At 37.7% G+C, this 10,000-nt stretch overlaps 1 long non-coding RNA gene across 1 annotated transcript in view; it reads left to right on the forward strand.

Moving 5' to 3' along the window:
* The first annotated feature begins 8,417 nt into the window (after positions 1–8,417).
* The window catches only part of LOC137970199 (uncharacterized), a 10,223-nt gene continuing 8,640 nt past the window's right edge, over positions 8,418–10,000 (forward strand). The window contains exon 1 of the long non-coding RNA XR_011116775.1: positions 8,418–8,456. This is a non-coding gene — a long non-coding RNA (uncharacterized lncRNA). The remainder of the gene's footprint in view (positions 8,457–10,000) is intronic.

A 10,000-nucleotide genomic window follows, 5' to 3' on the forward strand; every position in this document is an offset into this window, starting at 1 on the left:
GTCGACGATACTCCGAAAATAGCGATATGTAGTTATGTTCTATAATCGTTGTGTTGATTTGTCTCAGTAACTGCGTGACGTGAGCCCACAGATGACTCTCTCTCACCGTTGTGTAGCCAGGGTATATCGTGGGTTCAAATTTCATCTGGGACTCGAATTTCAACTCGAGTTCCATTTGGTTGTCAAATATTCTCTATGAGCGCTCTCCAATCGACAACAATTTTCGAAAAAACAGGATTAAGAAATCGAATAGAATGGAAATATTCCGGAAAAAAATTGCGGAAATTTGGGTATACCTCGCGAAGTGGTCCTAGAGTTCCGGAATTCCGGTGCAACCGCAAATTCCCGTCCCATTGGTATAATTAATTCCTCCTCGTTTCATTTACTTTAACATACTGAGGTAAAACTAGACTACGAGCAGTGCTATCGAGGAGTTGACACGCAAGAGAAAAAATGGCCGAAGTTTTGATTGAGAAAGAGGGAGCGAAATTTAACGCGGCCATTTTTTCTGTCATTTTTTCGTCGATTCGCTCTGACGAAGGGCTAACGCTCGAAACGTCAGCTTTTAGAATCTCTGTACGGTGGTCAATTTACATTATCATCTCCGTTGATAAACCAAATTTTTGTATACATTTTTTCTGTTGACTGTTTTCTCTTCGAGCTTGACTTAAGGCCCGGTTCAAACATGCCGAATCTAATGCAAATGAGAAAAGCAATAGATTTTTATTAGATTCGGAACATTTGAAGGTCGACGTTTGTATAGTCTTGGGCAAAACTCGCTGATGTGTTGGTTTTGAATGGCCAACAGATAAATACTTTTCCAGTCGACTATGCACATGCATAGCAACATCCTGGCTTTGTTTCGAAAGGAAGATTGTGTCCTTGCCGGTTGAGTTAACTAACTGAAAATTCTTTTACAATTTGGTAACCGCTTTTTGAAGTGATTAAGGATGATTGTTATTAGCGGAAAGCATCGGGTAACAATAGAATCTCATGATAAGCATTCCGGGACGTGTGGGCGTGATATTAATGAGATTTTTTCCCAGTAAAAGAAAGCTTTTTTGAGGAAAATATTCTCTGAACTTTTGGTTTCATTTTCATTTAAGAATTTTGAAAGCTCCTTTTTTGAACCTCATAGATCACTTATCGAACGACTTTAGTTAAGGTCGACTGTGCACAGTACTCAATGCGAACAAAAGGGGCTACTTGAAGTAATCACTTGTGAAATAAAATAGTAATTTGAACAGCTCTCAACGAATTTGTTAGTCTCTTGAACAACTTTCAGAGAATATATGCGTGCACGACATACAGATTGCTGAAATGTAGTTTAAGATCCTTCAGTTAAAAGGTCTTGTCCTGTTTTCTTTGTAATTCTTTAAAAGTGAGACTTCTCAGATGTTCACTGCTTGTTCTGTAGGCTTTGACATTCAATATCGAGAGCGACAACCAGGCGGGTTTTGTGTTTTTGCAAATTAGTAAGTGAATTCGCGCTTTTCTGGTCTGCCGCTATGCTTTAAAGACGAAAACTCATATGTTAGTTTCTTGTGTTTTCAACGTAACTCCAGGAAAATAGGAAAGAAGTCTGAATATCAACAATAACAAAGTGCAAATAGCCTGATGTCGAACGGCCCGAATAGTTACTGAGAACAAAAAAGGAAGCAAACCTTGTCTCAAACTCAAATTATGGATATTTGTGAATATTACTGAGCAGGAAAGTAACAAGCGAAAATCATGAACTTGGCAAGTTCAGCGGATTTTGGAAAATACCAGCGCGGGAAGTAAGGCACTTTGAATAACAGGGTGCACTTTTGTTATGTTCCCAAGGGGACTAATTATTAATTCTAAACTAAAGTACACCAAATCACCAAATTGTTCAGATTTAGAGGCCGCCGAAGGGTCCAGGAAAAAGTTTTCTAGTCTTTTGGTATGCCAACATCTCGTTTGGTTTTACGATCGCTTGTTGAGGGGAAAGACTATGCACAACAAAGAATTTCCCATGGCGTATTTGTCTTGATTGACTCAAAGAGGTAGGCAAAAATTCGAACTAACTTTTAGAGTAGTTTGAAAATCTTAAGGGTGAACTCAAGGCGCTGTTGAAACTTTTTAGCCTCCATCCATGAAAATGCAAACTCAATTCGGAGTTCCTTTTTGGTTTTTAGCTGTTGTGTATTGTTACTCGAACAGATTTCATAGGATAGAAAAACAAACGAATTCACGGTCGTTGAATAGTTGTGTAAGCAAGTATGTACCCATGGCGAATAACACATCGAATTTTCATTGTGTTTTCGCATTGTATAAGACCGGCATAATTCGAGTTTTCAAAGGTATAGGATACTATATTGAAGGAATTTTCTTAAGATACTGGAAAGGTATTTTGATCATAGTTGAGCAGCTAACTCTTTACGCGGCTTGGGTGAAATGCATTTCATTGCACCGATTGTAATGATGGGATTGAAGGAGTTTGATTTAATTCGGGGAATGAATCAACAATTAATCAAGACATAAAGGGAATCGGAGCAATGTTGTTCTTTGATGCGAGGAAGTTAATTGAGTAAAGCGTCAAGCAGAGTTTTGACGCGGATACAGGGATGGAACAGTTCAGAGTAGATGAGCGCATTTTTTGCGCCAGAAGGAATAATAAATAAATGACGTTTTCTATAGCGTGTGTAAAGCTCATGCTGATTTATTAGGTGTGAGTAGTCCTAGTAACGAAATAAATAATGGTAATTCTTGGACCCCCTTTCTAGACACAATTCGGTTTTATTTCCAGAAAGATAGAGAGTGCACGTACAGACCTTAATCCAAGGAAGGAACGAGAAAAATATCTTTTGTTTTTACATCACGTCACAGCTCCCATGTTGGCCGAAACTAGTGTTTATTAGGTTTCGACCTTTGTTATTCTTTTGTTTCGAAGGGACAAAACACAATCGGCTGCGAAAAACGTGAGATACTAGCGCACCTTTAATATTATTTGAAGTTTAGAAGGCTGCAACGGACATATTCAGAAGTGACCGTGAACTTAAAACTTAAATCTATATGTAACATGGTCGCTGGTCACGTGAACGAAAACAAGTATTGCAGTATAACATTCTGAAACGGTGGGCTTGTTCATTGACTAAGCAAGTTCGTCTCCTATTGAACCGGTTAATACACAATGTTGTGGAAGGTCCTTGTTAACACGCTAGATCAGTCTATTACAAGTCTTTCATTCATCATGATGGCCTCTTGGCGGTGCAAATTGTGCTATTTTAGGCGGGATTAGTGCAAAGATAGATTTCCCGGTCATTGTCGTGTGCTTTCTTTACTTTAATGAAAAGCTTTTAACGTCGGCTCGATGTGGCTCACTTTAATGGTTCTGTATTTGTGCAGGTTGTATAAGTTTGCATGGATCAGTATGGCTATGCATATAATCCAAAAAAAAAAAAAAACGGTATCAGGGCTGAATTTAGCCTACAGAAACAAAATTTCATCTCAACCGTTATCCATGTGGTAAAAAAGTCTTTATAGGCTAATTGTTAACAGTTTGACTCCGTTTTGACTATTTTCAATGTTTTATTAATTAGTAATCTGTATTTTACGCGAGTGGCACCTGATTAGATTGAATGGAAACACACAGACGCAAATTCGATCGTAAACATTAATTATAAGTTTGTTTAACAGGAGAGAAAAGAAGAGAAGAATAGAAAAGAATAGAACATACAATGTGCTATATGAGCACGAGTCACAAATCTTCCTTACGGTGTTAAACATAACTGAAAATTGGGTTTGATGAAATAAATTGATAAACGTATTACCTTTATTAATTTATTTCATCAAATCAAATTTTCACTGCCCACCGTCGCAGCATCGCAGCTTTTATCTTCCGAAACTTTGCCTTTCAACGACAGGAAACCCAATAGAGAGCACGCGTTTTTGTCAGTGCTGTGTGAGACAGAAGCGTCGCATCAATCAAAGCAATCATGTTAGAGTTCCTCTGCTAGCATGGGCTCACACTAAATTAAGACGCTCGAAGAACGTTAATGAGAAACGGGATGATTTTTTTATAACGATGACGACCGTGAAAACGTTTGGGAGACCTCATACCAATCGTTTTGATGCTGCCTAGAATCTAATAGCCTAAGGGGAGCAGACGCCAATGCATTAGAAGAAATGGGGTCAATTTATTCATTTGTTTATTTATTTATTTATTTATGTATTACAATACAACTGTCATAAGAATGATCTGTAAAACACGGATATCAGTAAGACCCCTAACCAGAGCGACCACGCACCTAGAAATCTGAAAATTGTGGTACAAGTATGTATGGGTTTGTGAAAACAAAAACATTTATGCAAAGAAGTATAGCTTGAATGTATATGTTCTTGTTCAAATTTTTTCTAGGTTTAAAATTTTTCAAACTAGTTCAATTTTGACGTTTTTGTGGCAATACATAGCATTCATTATTCCTTGAAACTAAAAACAAATCCCTTACTTCCAAAATTGTTTCTGCATCGTGGTAAATAAACTTCACGCGTGAACAATTAAACTGTACTGTAGGAATTGGTTGTGGCATAATTCTGTACAGTATAGACATCACTTCTACTCAAGTAATAGCGCTTGAAATCCGAACAGTATTGTATTAAGTGGAGTGATATGTCCACATTTTCATAGCGATGTAAAATGTTATGCAAGAATACAAGTGCGTCAAACATCACCTTTGTTTCTATTAAAGCACGTTGAGTTGGTCATTCCGTTTTGCGTCGGAATTGGTAATTTGTTTTCAAAGTTCGAAATTTGGAGACATCGTTAAAGGGGCTTTGTCACCGCAGTCCATTGATTTTGTGTATTTTTAGCAATTATTCGGCCCTACCTGCTGTGCAGAAATTGTTTCAGCAAAATAACGGAACTCAAATCTTCGCGACAAAACTATGTCTGTCGAGCATACATAAGTTTAAGTTACAAAGAAAAGAGATAAACTTTGGGAAAACTGTTAGGCGGCAATTTATTTATTTTATCTAACGAATTAGCCCAAAGGCAGGTAATATTACAATAGGACAAAAGGTCCCCTACTAGGTAAATTACCCGACCCAGCCCCTAACAAAACAAAAAGATACAAAGCCACCCACTTTCAAGGAACCCCTTGCTACAAAAAAGACAACTTAATAACAAACAAACTACATAAATAGTGTAAATACGAAAAAATTATGATAGTGAAACGATTCAGATGAAAGTTTCAAAACGTTCCACATATGCAACTTTATAGGGAAGAGAAAAAAGTTCAAAAACACTAAACTAGAATACGGTTCAATAGCGTAGAGAACAGTAGGAATGTATGAAACGTTTCAACATGCACAACTATCAAATATGTTGAGATGACGACACTTAGGACAAACTAACTTATAAGAGCGAATGTCGTCTTGGTTGAAAACTATAGTAAGTCTTTTATAGAAAAAATGACTTAAGTTTCTTCTTAAATGATTCTAGCAAGCTTTCAGATTTAATATACTCTGGAATTGCAACCCATTTTAATCTTCTTCAATTTTGCCCATCACTGCTTCTTTTGGTATTTGCTGTTCTATTCAAACCTTCCTTCAGTGTTTTAAAGTACTCATTTTTACGTGTTACTCGATTTGGTTGCCAGTTTTGGCAAAATTTCGCTGCGCAGTTACTGCGCAGACCAAGAATTTGTTTTGCTTGTTCGTTATTCAAGTTCTTCAATGCGAGTCATTTCTTGTAAAAAAAAAATCTGCCAACATCCCAGAACGGATATATCAAACCCAGAATTTCGCAGAACTTCGCTTTACAATTACAGTGCATTCCGGCTGACTTACTTACATTCAGATAAAAACACTTCAAAAAAAAAATAAATAAAGAAATAAATAAATGTATATATATATATATATATATATATATATATATATACACATTTATTTATTTGTTTATTTATTTACATCTTACTTTATTTTATTTTTTTGAAGTGTTGTTATCCGAATGTACATAAGTGATCCGGAATGCACTGTAATTGTAAAGCAAAGTTTCAACGTGTTTGGAATCCAAGGTAACCGCATTTGTTTACATCGTCTTCGAGCTTTTGATAGGGATAGGAGATAAAGGCGATCCGAAAACTCTAATTCAGATGAAAACACGTGCTTCAGTTTGTCCTTGATTGAAAAAAGACATTTCTGAAAACACATAGTCCAATATTTTAATTAAGTTATGCTTTAAAATTGTCATCAGTTGATGGCTTTTGCCGTTTTAACGCGGAGAGCTTTGTTCTCTTTTGTTAACTTTTTTTATGTTCTAAATGGTCCATTGTGAAGAAGAATGCAGGCTATTCGGCTTGAATTAAAATTTCAGCTCATTCTTTTCAAATTCTTGGCAAATATAATTCTAGACAAGGTTTTGCTCTTCTGTCAAAACGATTCAATTCGGTATCATTGAGTTTTCGACTGATGAAACCATGTCTCATGTTCTCTCTACTGCTCCTCCAATTAGAGGTCGAGCTGTCTTTGACCGACCATAGTCTGGAAACCTTTTCTTTTTAAGGTGTCATCTACATTAATGCATTTTCAAAATTCTCTCTTTTCATCTCGGCAAAAATGAAGCCAAATGTCTTTCATCGTCACTATCGCTTTCACCTATTCACAGTATACAGCCCTCAAAAACGATCAAAAGCGATAAAGACAATTGTTTTCATAGTTTTCCCACGCGTTTACGTCATCGTTTTCAAAGGTTTCTCGTTTTCACCTCTCCACACAAATGCGTATTCAATTCAATAGTTTTCTTCGCCCTGGCATCATCGTTTTCTTAGGGCTCCGCTTTCTCCTGTCCTCACTGGAGATGTGTTTTTAGAACTCTCCAATTTTGAAACCGTTTTCGAAAGTCTTCGTTTTCATCAGCGTTTTCGGGCGTTTTAGCGTGGACGATAGGCAAAAACACATCCAAAGGATACGTTTTAAAGATATAACTGTGTATAATTGTCTCGCCAGTCGTCGTCGCAAATACAGCAACGATGCTGCAGCTCAACAAGTTCGAACCGTTCGGTTGCTTTCGAAAGCATCCTTTGGCGCCTCTGGCAGCCGCTATACGGTCCATATATGACCTTGGAGCACATCTTACAGCCAGCTGGAATCAGCTGTTGGCTGGTGTTTGCTGAGGGAGAAAAACCAGAGTAGAGAACCAACACAAACTAGGCCCACTTGTGGCGTCGGGTCCGGGAATCGAACCTTGGCCCATTGATGGGAGGCGAGTGCCCTCACCACTGCTCCAACCCTGCTTCTAGTGTAAAATTCACCAAAATTAATGTAAACGCATAAGTGTGGATGGGGCCTAAAGTTTCCAGAAAACACTCGACGATGTCTCTAACTTTTTTCTTTTGATAACACTTCTTCCATTTTCTTACATTTTCAACACTAAAATATGGCAATGTCATATCAGTGGTTAGTGTCTACAATCTTGAACGATTGCAAATACATCATCGAAATAAATTAAAGAGCTTTTCAATGAAAAAATGACCAGAATGTTTAATTTTCATGCATCCCCTCGCCATTTCTCGATCAGTTGTTTCCAAAAATTTGAGACTTTCGCAATCATCCAACGGTATGCCTTTACTGAAGTCCTAGAGATTTACCCCAAACGAATGAGGTGCGGGAAAAATTTGTCGCCTTTTAAAAAAAGTGATTCAAGTTCGTCCGCCATGCTTCTATGGCAAGCAGTATGTTCTCCTCTGCCTCGTGTCGTTGCATAGGAACCACTTTGTGTCTTCCGAACAACCATACAGACGGGCAACAAACTAAAAATCATGTTGACGCATTGCCAAATGATTAAATCTAACGCAGAGATTGTCTTACAATTTTGTTATAGATTTTGTGATGTGATGTCAGGTATAGCTCATGTCATAAATGTTTCCTTTGAAACATCTCGTAATTTTTCCTTTCTCTTCGCTCGTGCAAAGCGCATTCATGCGAGAGACTTCTCAAAATTAATGGGAGGAAACATTACGTAAAAGCAAAGAAGTGTGCCTCCAATAATTTACATCGAGTGAGGCAAAGGGAAAAAGGGTATAGTAAATTCGAAATATTGAGCAAAAAAGTCATGATAATTTTTCAAAATGATGGCGTATTGAAATAATTTGAGTGTTTGGTCAAAGTTTTATCGCGTGCAGAATGCCTTAGTATTGGAATGAACACCATGACAAATTTAAAAAAAGCAATTTCTCGAACTCGGCTTGTTAGCAACCGCGGAAACCGCCCACCATTCGACCGCATCGGCACCATATCGTCCCACGCCAAGGAGCGTTTTTGATGTGTACGAGGCATTGATTTTGCGATGGGTTAATTCTGCAATTCACAGTTTGGTTCGTTTCCGGGAAAGGTAGAATATTTTTCGCGATTTGGAATTGCCGAAGTTATTGTTGTTGTTATTTGGGAGGAGCTATTGAACCAGGAAAAGTGAAATATCCACTGGCGACTTGGAGGTTAGTGAATTGCCTTGTATTCTGGTGTAACTAAGGCTACACTATTGTCCCGAATTGTGCTAAGGCGGCATATTCCGGTTCTTCGCAGCGACTTTTTGAGCTTTCCGTAACAAACGTGGTATGATTTCAGTTTTCGTTGGAAAAGCGTAGCTTGAGGATTTAAAATCATGTAAACAACTGGAATTAGTCAGTAACCCACGGAGCAGCCATGAATCTCACTTTTTTGTTTAATATAATATCTTGATGTTTCTCAAAGTCAATTGTCTTGTTTTGATGTTTAGCTCTTTCAGTTCGTGAGCAAAGGAATTAGTTTTTCAGACCAATCTGAACGCTTCAGTGATCACGGAGACACCCAGTCGACTTGATCATGTTTGTTCCAAAATAAACTCTTGTATGGAACACTTCCGTAGCAAATAGAAGGCAGATACTAATATTATGTATAAAAATTGAAACGAATTTATAGTCATTTAGTTTTAATAAGAAATTTTCTATTGCCGGTTCAGTGGAGTTAGTTAAGGTTTTATTATCAACCCTCGTGCTGCGAAAAAGCAGTAAACTGCAGCACTTTCTAAATTGCAAACCTTCTTCAGTGGCAAATATGTCTCGAAGCGGCTACCTGTTCTTTTTCATTTGCATCAAAAAACGGTTTCATTTTCGCCAAAATTTAACCTTTTTGAGTGCATGGCGGCACTTATGTAAATTTCCCTTAAATGTTTGTCCTCTCTCATTGCTAAATTGGTTGCTAACTTTAATTCGGTGCAATACATGTTGGCAGTATTTTATATGGTTCGTAATTTCGGGGCAAGATACCGTGTTTTCAGAAGAGAGGAAAATGATGGAATGTCACATATTCTTTCACAAGCAATTGTGCATGCAGAAATGAGTTGCATTCCCGATATGCTCTCTCAAATATACTGGGACCGTCAGAATCTTCAAAACTTTATCAAAAGAAACGAAGCTCTTGTTAAATTTCAAATTAGAATAAAGAACTTAATGTAAAGTGCGTGTTTGTGCTAAAAGAGACTAGGTTACGTTCCTGTATACTAACTGCGTAATACTAAAGTTGTTTTCGTATTGTTGATTGTCTTGATGCCTTCTTAAGGTATAGTATGGATGAGTAAAAGGCAAATGATATAGTTAACGTCATAGAAAGTACAGCGTATGGGATTTTATTCACGAGTTGTTTGTGTCAAAAACCCGAACGAGAGAGGTACGAGCGAGTTAGGGTTTTTGACACAAACGAGTGAATAAAACCCCGTACAAAGCACTTTCTATGTCGTGAGCTGTTTATTTCATATGACGAGAATTTTCGTTGAAATAGTTTTCTGAACGCAAATTAGGAACAAAAGCTCACTAACAATAGAACCAAATGCAAATTTAATAGCAATGGAGGCAGTGTGGCCCAGTGGTTAGGGCGCTTGAGATCCGGAGATCTCGGGTTCAAGACCCGCTCTGACCACTACTAGAGTTGAATTTGATCCTGCTAGTCCCTGGTTCAACTTCCCAGCCGCACTTGTAATAGCCAACTGGTTTGCCTCCAGCCA

This window comes from Montipora foliosa, chromosome 9 (assembly GCF_036669935.1).
Source record: "Montipora foliosa isolate CH-2021 chromosome 9, ASM3666993v2, whole genome shotgun sequence".
Taxonomy (NCBI): domain Eukaryota; kingdom Metazoa; phylum Cnidaria; class Anthozoa; order Scleractinia; family Acroporidae; genus Montipora; species Montipora foliosa.